Here is an 11,643-nt window from a genome sequence, read left to right on the forward strand (position 1 = left end):
ATTTCCTGTGTTTACCTCATTCAATTACAAAATTTACACTGTGCCTCTATTAAATCCTGGTAGCTGTTCAACATAAAAAAGTATTTTGCACCAGCAGAAACTCTTAGTAAATGTGACCTGTAGTGACAGAGCTTTGTTTTGTAGCTTCAAGCATAAAGATAAATGTATACACATAACAAGAATAAAATGCATTCAGGTACAAAATTATAAAATGGATTTTGTCAGTGTATGTAATTTTCTTGTTTTTTTTTAATTATTACCATTCATTTATTAACAAATATTTGTCAACAAATATTTTCTTATGATAGTATATGTTAACGTTAATGTAACTACTAAGAAAATGTGAGATTACACCAATACCCTACCAAGGTTAAATATAACTTTAAAGCATATTAATTTATTTTTTCCTTTTTTTACTTCTATACTTTCTGTCTCCTTATTTCTCTGTAATTCCTTTTTCTCAGCACAACTACAATATACCGGAGATATGGCAGATATGTCAGTTAACTCCTCATCCACCTCCAGTGTTCTGAATTGCTACAACTACAACGTTTACAGATACGTAAACATTACCATCAATACCTTGAGAATCATCCTCCTCCTCCCTCTCTCCACTATCGTCCTCTACCTGGGTCATAGACAATGGCGGCAGCAGCGCTCCTTTAAAACAGCAAGTCACTCTGACATCTTCACCTACCACATGGCTGCCATTGAGCTGATCTGGATCGTTGGGGGCTTCTTCATTCTTGGTAGCATTTATATTAATAACTCAGCACTGACAAACCTTGGATTAAATGCTTATTATATGACTTACTACGGGAGGATCATTTTCCACATCCTTACCTGTGTAGAACGTTACATGGCTGTTGTTCACCCCATCATCTACATGAGTCTAAGAAACGCCCGTGGGGTCAAGATCAGAAACATCAGCATTGGCTGTGCTTGGCTGCTATGTTTTGGACTGAGCTGTGGAGCTCTAGTTATGCATAATGAACGCTCCATACAATTGTTATGTGTTTTGATTTTATCCATAACAATCATATCTTTCTGCAGCCTTGCTGTTCTCTGTGTTCTGATTCGTCCAGGGCCAGGGGACACAGGTGGAGAAAAGAAACAGGTTGACCAATCAAAGCAAAGAGCCTTCTACACCATCACAGTTATATCATCCGTGCTCTGGTTGTGGTGCATTGGGCTGCTTGCCTCTGTTCCAGTGACCAATATCCCTGTAATAAGCAACACTGTCAAGTGCTTGGTGCTAATAAGTCTAGAGGGACTAAACCTTCCCAGCTGTTTGGTGTTACCGCTGCTTTATTTACACAGAGCAGGGAAATTCACATGTTGCTTTTCTTTTAGGAAACTATTGATGAATTGTAGTTGAGTATTTATCTGTAGTTGTCAGGGCAACTGCTGCAGTGCTACTTTTATGTTTTCATAAAAAATACTTTGAAAAAAAAGGGACCTGTCTTCACACCTCTCACTGTCATGTAAGCAGAATCTGTTCAGCATAGTTGGTTTGTACTGATTTCAGATAATTGCAGAGGTTTTTTCATTGTCTGCTTGTAGTTTTCGTTCCTAAATGTAACTGAGCTGCAAGTGAAAAAGAATGAAAATAGTGATTTAAGCAAACTTAAAAGACCGCTATCTTGAATATAAATGCTGTAGTTCCTTTAAAATAGAAATGTTCTCGTATGTAATTTCAGTAATGCTTACACTGGTTTTATCATATAGCAGATGTGTTTGACTAGTTAGATGACCCGACAGTGCCAAAATAAATAAAATGCATTAGCTGTAAAACAGCTAACTGTACTAGAATGGTTTATTTGAGGAGTTTCAGTCACGTTTCAGAGCTCATTGCTTCTCATGGCCTCTGACAGTGGATTTAACTCTGTGCTTGTCCTGCTTGACATCAGTGCAGTGTTCAAAAAATACTGTTGACCATAATATCCTATTAGAGCTATTAGAGCACACTGTAGGTATTACAGGTACTGCGCTGCAGTGGTTTGTATCATATCTATCTAATAGACTCTGATTTCTTCATGGAGCGTTCTCTTCACACACTAAGGTTAACTATGGAGTTCCACCAGGGTCCATGCTAGCACCAGTTCTGTTTACATTATGCATGCTTCCCTTAGGCAGCATCATCAGAAGAAAGACTTTAATTTTATTTATTGATTTTCAGCTGCACTTATCCAGTGGTTTTATTTCGTATATTTATAATTGATGGAGTGTAGACTGTTTGCTGGGGTGTTAGGTTGTGTTTTTGAGTGATTGTGCATTTGTTTTTAGGTGGTTGTTAAGATTTAATGGTGGGTTCTTTAAAATTCTGAGAATATTCAAGAAGTTGGTTGTATTTTGCTATAAATAGTTTAGTACGTTGGTGCATCCATCATTTTAAACTTAATGTCAATCCTGTAAAGCAGTGAGTGTCAATCAAGATGTGTCAGGTGACATGAGGTAGAGAGAGACTGAAGTCCCCCTTTCCCGCTGCTTGTTGTCACAGCTGAGAGGGGGTGAACATCCACCTTTAAGTGATTAAAATGATCAGAGTGCAAATCACAGAAAATGGTTTATTTATAAAATGTATGATTTAATAAAAAGAACTTGTATTAAATAGATGGTGATTGACAAACTCAGTTTTAAAAAGGTAAAATATTCCAATGTACTTCAATTAAAAAGGGATTATGTTAAAATGAACTTTCATGTGAGAATTTGCTAAAGACAAATCTAATGAATAATTGAATGAAACATGAAGTGAATTATATTTATATGTTGTTGAATGTTTAAATATGTTAGAATTTCTTTGTTTAGAATAATGAAGAAAATATGATGAAGTCATTTTAAACTTTAAACTGTGTGTTAGATCATGTAAGTCAGATAGAGAGAGGATGGTAACGTGTGGGTGCACATCGGGTGATTAAATGTTAATGATGTGACTATATGTCCCCAGAGGTGAGGTTAGGTGTTAGAGGTGGTATAACAGTGGGCAGTAAAAGACTTTCGGGGTTCTTCCCTTTTGTCTTCTGTGAGATGAGCAGTTTAGATGATTGGATATAAGAGGTTCACAGTTGAAAATTCAAAGAGGGATGGTAGAGGTATTGTCCCAGTCCAACCCGACCTCTGCAAACTGGTTGTATATTTTTGGCTTTCCTCTCTGCTCATTTTTGCTGTGTTAGATGGTTAATTCTGAAGGATTTTGGGTTACATCGTACTTCTACAAAATGCCCAGAGAGTGCTGCTTTCCTTGTGGGTGATTATCATCAATAAGTGCATCTATGGATCCAGGTATGCTCATCCTTTCTTCAGCCTCTTTCCACTAAAGACAAGAACAAAATCAGCATTAGCTCAGAGTAGGTTAAGTAGATAAATATGATACATGTTATTTGATCATTTTTTGTTATTGATATTATTTTATTTTGCTTTGCTCTTGCAAAATTGCTTTAATAAAATATTATGCAAAAATATTCTGGAATTAAAGTCCAAATTGTGGACAATCACTTTTTAACCTTTTGTGAAAAGGTAAAAGTCTGACTAGTGTCGTGACACCAGTCTCTCCGATCTTTTTGTCTTGGTAGAGATCACACAGAGATTGTGAGAGTGATAACTTAAGATTGCCATTTGTACTTAGAAACATATAATCATTTATGCTTAGCTAGTTCTGTGTGCACTCTGAGATGGGAGGATGTTCACTCCCTTCTGCTGTTTCGGCATACCTCATACACGTTAAGTTCATGGGAAGGTCACATCTTGTTTGATGATATATGGTATGGCGGAACTTACACTCCATATCTTTTCAGTTACAACAGTCTTTTGTCTTAGCTGGGCTGCTGCAAGGAGGACTCCTACTATTCTCCTGGGAGGCTAATGGCACCGGTCAACTTGGGAGTTTCATCCCTTTGCAGATAACATAGTAAAACATTGCTAGGCCTGGCTGAGCAGTTTTCACAGGGTCATATTTTGACACACACACACCCACACGCACACACATACACACACAGACTCTAAACTCATACTTTTGCATCAATTCCAAGCACTTTGTTCTCCAACATGCCTTTCTCTTGATTTGTGTGGCATGAATTCTATTCCCATTCATTTTCCCTCTGTTCTGTGACTTTTTTTTATGTGCCTGCACGGTTGTGTGTATTTTCAGGCTAATATTACTTAAAAAAAAAAACCTCAAATTTCAGACTAAGAGCAACATTCACAGCATTCTGTCTGTCAAGTGGAAATTTTCTAGCAATTATTCATTGATTTTGTATAAAGATGACATAAAGATCTCTGTGTATGTCTCAGATGGATTAACAGAAACAATGCTGCAGGTTTTCTGTGTTAAAGCTGGAGGAAAAAAAACATTTGTTACCATAAAAAGGCTCAACAAAATGAAAGTGCTCGAGCTTCGGGCCCTCTTCAGGTCTGATTTTAACCCTGTGAAGCTGCTCTGATCAACAACATGGACATTTACTTACCTTTTTTTCTCATTATTAATTGTGTTTAAAAAATCCAGAGGGTTGACTGACAGGAGGAATCTCTGAATGTGGAAACATTCATCACCTCTGACACATTCACACGGACTGAAAAAAATGCTAGAATGCAGTTCAGCAGGTTTTGAGTGAGCTAATTTCTCAGAGCCCCCTGAGCTGCAGTGACATGTTTTTCATCACCTGATTAGCATCGCTGTCATCCTCCTGCTTACATCTAAAAATTTCCTCCTTGCATTGTTTCACTCATGTCTCTGTACAAACTGCAATAACAGTAAAGTTCAAATCCTCTTCCGCTCAGTCGTTTACAGACATTGTTGTGGTGAAACTGAATTAACTATATGTTCAAACTAATAAAAATAAATGATAACAAAAAATTAGTGCTGTCAGCGTTAATCTCGTTAAAATGACGTTAACGCCATAACCGCATTAATGCAGCAAATCTATGTTAGCGAGTTACCGCGGATCGGCCTGTGCATGGGGCTGGACAGCGTCAACACGTTAACGAGCTAACCGTGCTAATGCGTTGACACCATGCAGCCCCACACACGGATGATCCGTGCTAACTCGCTAATGGAGATTTGCCGCGTTAATGTGGTTATGACGTTAACGTCATTTTAACGAGATTAACGCTGACAGCACTACAAAAAATTAATTATGAATGAGTCAGTATAAATAGAACACACAAACTCGCTCTGTGCCTTGTATCCTGTGTGACCATGTATCTTTGCACATTACAATGAATCACCTGTTTCACATTTTCTAAATAAACTATGATGACATTAGTCATACTTGCACAGCACTCTATCACAAATGAAACATGCAAATAAAGTCTCTTAGGACTATGTTCACTTCATTAACTTAACTGGGGTGTTTGTTTGGATAAGTGCGACATAACTGAGCTCAGTACTCACAAACAAAGCCAAACTCATGGTGTCTTTTTGGAACCACTAATAAAATGTTAAATATGTCAGTTCTGTAAATGTAAGGTTTTTTACTTGATAAAATTCTATTTTTGTTAGCTTATTTATTTATTTATATTTACTTTGCAGTTGGAAACTGTTTTCTCTAAATGAAATACATCTTATTTGTCTTCACTGAGTCTTTGTCCCAGATGTTTTGAACAAGGCCCCACATATTTCTGTCCATTTCAGGTACACTCAGTATTAGAGTTGGATGTCTCGAGACCGGTCTCGAGACCACTTTTACGTGGTCTTGGTCTCGTCTTGGTCTCATCTTGGTCTCGACGGACTAATTTTTTTTTTCTTTTTAATTTTTATGTATTTTAGTAAACATCTTTTCTGAAATCATACATTTTGTAGTCAGACTCCCAACCGGTTTTTCAGTTTGTCTTGTTGCTTTAATTAATTAATTATCAACAACAATACAAAATTATGCACAAAATGAATTACTAATGTAATGTAAATGTGTTTTTTATTTATATATGTTTATTATATAAATATGCTTTAATTTATTCACTCCACATAAAATTTAAAAATAAATTTTATGTCTCTCGCCCCTCCCCCTTCTGCTCGGCAAACATAAGGCTGTGTTTGCGCCCCTCCCCCCTCTGCTCAGTGCAAACACCAGGCTCATGTGGGCCGTGAAGCGAAAAAAGTGAGTGAGAGAGTGAGAGAAAGGAAAACAAAACAGAAACACAGCTCCCGATAAGGAGCCGGCTCCCGTCATTCACGTCAATGATCCGGCTCCCTCCCTCCCTGGGGGCGCTCCGCCTCTGGGCTGGGGCCCTGGCCGGGCCTCAGGGGCTTGGGTCCTGGTTGGTGTGTTGCCGAGGTTGTGGGCGGGTGGGTGTATGGGGGCCCGGCCCTGGCGCAGGGTGCCGCCGGTGCATCGAGCCACCTGGGGGGCTCTTCAACTGGTGGGGGAGGTTGTCACATCTTGCAGGAGCTTTCCTCTCTTCAGGAACTCTCTCTGCAGGAGGTGGAGATACAGGAGAGGTGGAGGAAGATCTCAGCCTGGGCGTCTATTGTCTTGTGTAGTCTGGAAGATGAGTGGATGATGGGGTGGGCGCAGTTTTCTCTGTGGTGGGGTCAGGTGGACTGTCCCGGGCTCTGTGGGGCCGGGCGGCGCTGCTGCACTGGGCCCTGGTCCGGATGGGCCTGGGCCCCTTTCCTGGCGGGTTGCAGAGCATGGGGTGCCTACTGGGGTCAGCGGGGAGCTGGCCCCAGGAGGGGTCACTGCCCTCCCTTCCTTCCCTCCCCATCTCCAGCGGCCTCCCTCTTCCCGCTCCACCACAATCACCCACACATGCAGGGCCTTGGGGTAGGGGTGTGTCACCAGGGTGCAGAGGAGACATCCCCCCCCTCTGTCCCCTTCTGGCTGCCTCTGCCTCAATTTTATCCCACAACTTAGACATTCACATTACTCACACTCTCATTACATATACATATAGGATCTTGGGGTGGGCACGCTACACGGATTCCAAATTACCATCAGGGTGTACACCTCACCCCTGGCGTGCGTTGCCCACCTCTCAATTTTAAATACACGTAGACATTGAGGGCTAGCAGGAGGGGCTATACGCTTACCTGCTGCTCTGGCAGGTAGCTCCCTGCCCTCCTGGGTTTTAAATGCACCTTAGAACACACATACATCAACACTACATATGAGCGGGTGGAGGGAGGTTTGGGTCTTCCTACACCCCCGTTCTCTGCGGCCTGCTGGGCGGGGGGGGCTAGGAGGAGGAGTTGGTCGTCCGACTGGGGTCTGGAATGTGGGCCTCCCTGCTGCTGCGGAGTCGGGCGGTCTGCTTCTCCCACCGCAGGGAAAAGGGTAACACCACCTGAGTCTGGGTGCAGTTTCCCCTCCAGGGCAAGGGTACCTAGACCCGGGGCTTAGAGTGCTTGGGGAGTGTGATTGTGTGTACAGTGTCTCTCTATGTCTGTCTCCACGTTGGGTGAGTGTTGAGTAATTGTATATGAGAGCATGAGGGTGGGAATAGATGTTTGTATCTGTGTGTGCCTGTTTGTCTGTGTCTATATGTCAGGTTGGGTATCAGACGCCACCTCTCTGGGGACATCTCAGGCCCTCCAAGGTTTGGAGGCCCATCTCCCCCACCACTTCCCCTGCCGTGGCGGACGCCCTCAGACATCGGTGCGTTGGTGGTTCTTTGTGTCCGGGGTGGGCGCCCAGGTACACACGGCTCACTCCTTGGCGGCTGCCTATCGGGGCATGGAGCCTGGGGCTCGCTCGGGCCACTTTGGGGATGGGGTGCCCTCGGCCTCACGGCCCGGGGCTCGCCACTCAGGCACAGCCGGCTGCGGGCGGAGCTCACGGGCACGCCACTGCAACCCCCTGGCTTCTGCTCGCGGCTGCTGAGTGACCCCTCATCTGGGACTCTCCTCAGCTCTTTCTGGGATAGTGTGGCGGCTGCCCCTCTGTTGGTCTTCCTTGGTCTCTTGTGTTCTGGGGGCCTCTGGATGTCTGGAGCCTTGATCTCCTCCATACCTGCTTCATGCCCTGGAGGTCGGGGCAGTGGCCCCCACACCCTCTACCAGATCATTACATGAAGGAACCTTTTAAAAACAAGCGCGTTCATGCTCACAGGTGTACACACGGGTGATCACACACACAAACTACACCCTTTTTGGCTCCTACCTCAAAGCACACTGTGCACTGTCGATCTCACGTGCTGCACAATAATGTTTAATATTTAGTATTTACTGTCATATTCCCATATATCATTGTGATCTTGTTTATTACTCTCGTTTTCTTCTGCTTGCTTTCTTTTTCTTTCTCAACAGGTGATCCAGGTGATCGATATATGTATTTTTGTCTGCTTATTCTGTTGGTTTTGTTTTTTGCCCTTTTCCCCATCCCTCTTCTCAGGTTTTTTTCTTTCCTCTTTCTTTCTCCCTTTCTTTCCACCAGTCAAGTCTGTCCCGTATTCAGCAAGTGAAAATAAAATAAACAATAAAGGTGAATCAAATGGACCATTACGGCAAGGCTGGGATGGTCCATTTGGTAAAGTAAATCCGTTGGGCATCTTTCTTCGCCTTTAGACAATAATTCTGATGGCAAAAGAACCAAACGGGACAGGTTTAAAAAAAAAAAAAAAAAAAAAGATCCGGCTCCAAGAGCGGTTTCGTCCGCGACCGACACATCACTAATGAATATATTGATCTAACTTATATTTTAATTTATCTTTGATTAAGAATAAAAATGCCTTTTTATTAGGAAATAGAGAAAAGCTCTGTTTTAGAACTTTGATCACTTTAATCACATAAGTCGTAATATTAAGACCTTTTAACCTCTCTTAGCTGTGATGTAGAGGTGGCCAGTCTCTTTCTACCCCAGGTCTCACCACAATACAGACAACATATTTTGTTCTTTCTCTCACAGTATAACAAAAACAAAAACAAAACAAAAGATTAAAAAGATAACAAAAATGTTGATACATTTTATCATAACAAAATCTCATATGATAAAATACAGTCAAACTGCATGTCTTTTTTAAACATAGATTATATTTTAAATTAAATTATTATATAGATTAAAATTTAAGCAAACAAATAAAGAAATATCAGGCATCACATTGCAAAATGCCAGCAATGAGAAAAAAATAGAAAAATCCATGTTTTATTTGTCATCTTACTCTGTCATTTGCCAAGGAAAAACAAATGGGAAAAAAAGGGTTAGGTTCACAACTGCACATACTGGGAATGTAAACTGACAACGACATTTTGTACATGTGATTTTAATTAGAAATATATTAAAAAACTATTTACTTTGTGTTGTTTGGTATGATTCTCTTCAGTACAACCTCACATTTCTGAATTTAAAGTTATGTTTTCATTTTGACATACTGTACTAAAATGATCTAAAATTAGACAAGACAAAAAACACACATCCGAGTAGAGAAAGTTTTTTTTTTTTACTGTTATAACCACAAACATGTTTAATGAATCATATTTCATAACTTTAAAATTTACCATTTATTTGCATTTAAAGGCCTATGCACAAGTTTTGCAAACAACAAAGTTATTTGCAGCCATTTACCTTTTTTTTATAACCCTTTTAAACTATTTACAGAACAATCAGGTGTTCTGCGTTAAATAAGATGCCACACAAATTATTTGTGCCACTCCAAAAAATAATTTCTGTCCACTATAAAGCTGAATATCACAGCCTGATACCTGCACTTCTGACAACAGGCTATCATCACTCCTCCTATTTTCTACCTGGAGACACTGTAATCTGCTTTTGGTGGTGTTTTGGCAGCAACTGTGACATTCAGCTGTCACCTCATTGTTCTGACCCACAACACAAAACTATCCACTACACTACACAAGACAACTTACTAACTGTACACTCCAAACACTCGCTCTCTCTCTCGCTTTTCTGCCTTCTTTCTCTCTCTCTCTCTCGCTGTCACTCCTAAAACTTCCCCATTTTCCTAAACAACCAAATGTCATGTTCCCATGTCATTTTTTGATTGGTCAGCATTGTACATTTTTCCACCAATACAAAGGGGTGTTTTTTGTTTTGTTTTGTTTTTTTAGTTTTTGGACATAAGCAGAGAGTGCTTGCTAGCGCTGTCCTTAGACAGCAAACGTGACCGGTTGGAGCGGACACACTCCGTTTTGCGTAATGTGGATAAATATATTGGGTTTGCTTGCTAAAAAGAGGCCTCTGTTTGTAGAAATGCAGCAAAAGAATAAAGTATGAATAATTTGAGGAGGGGGAGAGATCATGTGAAACATCATGCGTGTAACTGTGGGGGTAGATAATGCAGGAGAGGAGACGCCAGTGATGTGTCAATATGTGTCCACAGAGTGATCTTCTGACCTGGCCTTAAGTAAGAAGCAAGCAGGGAAAAGAAGTAGGGCATTTGGATATCTTCATAGCACGAGAATAGCAGGAGGAGTAGGGAGCCAGGACATATGGGGGTAAGAGACACGACAGTTACACACATACATGGTCATGGGATGGAGCGTATGGATTCAGTGATCACAGTCACATGTGGAGGGTCAGGTCAAAGTGTGTAAATGTATTGTGTGACAAAAGTTATAAATGTACATGACTGAAGGAGAGGCCTTCAGATCTGCAGGAGGCTTTGTGCTGTGCACATCTCCCCATGTGCATGGGTAAATAAAGAAGAACACGGGAAGTGAAGTATGATGTCTCGAGTCGTGTGTTTTCTACCAGTTCAGAATCAAAAGAATCAGGAGCTACAGAAGGTTGGAACAGTAACTATTTTTAAATCCCTGTAGAACTGCAACCACATAAGCTAGCGCAATGATTTTTTTGCATATGAAACTAGAGCAGTTGTACTTCCACATATAGCTTTGCAAAAATTGCACAAAAAGCACTTGCAGCAACAAAAACATAATATTCCAGAAACACGCTTTGAGGATCCGATCAGCTGTTCAAACACTTCCTCCGCCATTACCTGTCTAGAACCGGAAGTGACCTCATTTTCGCGGAAAATGTAGTTTTTTACCTTTGGGGCCTTATAATCCTATACTTTTATATAGGATTAGGATAGGATATACTTATACTTGTACAGTACATGATCACATTCGTACAATATAATATTTATATTGTAAGAGCATGAAAGGCTTTTTTATAACATGATGAGTATGTATATTGTAATAACGTGATATTATGTTGAATGTGAAAAGTATATTGTACTATCATGAAAAGCATATTGTTAGAATGATAACGTTTTCTCATTATAATGCGATATAGCTCTTTTTTTCTTTGGCCTGGTTGGTAGCTCTCCGCTTCCATAAAGAATGGAAATGAGATCCCATAAATCTGCTTTGTGTACACACAGGTGACATGACACTGCTTAATTTGAATAAACACCTGCTTTTAATTACATGCCCTTTGAACACTATCAGATGTAATGAATGAATGAAAACATAGATATTAAAAATCTCTAACACTACATTTTCCACATTGTTCACAGTCCAATGTGCATGTTATTTTCTGTCACATCTAAAAACTGAATCTAAACCAGTTGCATCAATTACACAAACTGCTTGCTAGTTTTGGTTTGGGTGAAAATAAGAATAATTCTATTTTCACTACATAAAGTCTCCACATGGTTAGACAATACAGATGTACCCTACAATACTGCTCTGTGACCCAAATTGTGAAGTACAATTTGCTGCTGTAATTTACATTAAGTGCCACCTAATGA

The sequence above is a fragment of the Oreochromis aureus genome, linkage group 3 (genome assembly GCF_013358895.1).
Source record: "Oreochromis aureus strain Israel breed Guangdong linkage group 3, ZZ_aureus, whole genome shotgun sequence".
In the NCBI taxonomy this organism is placed as follows: domain Eukaryota; kingdom Metazoa; phylum Chordata; class Actinopteri; order Cichliformes; family Cichlidae; genus Oreochromis; species Oreochromis aureus.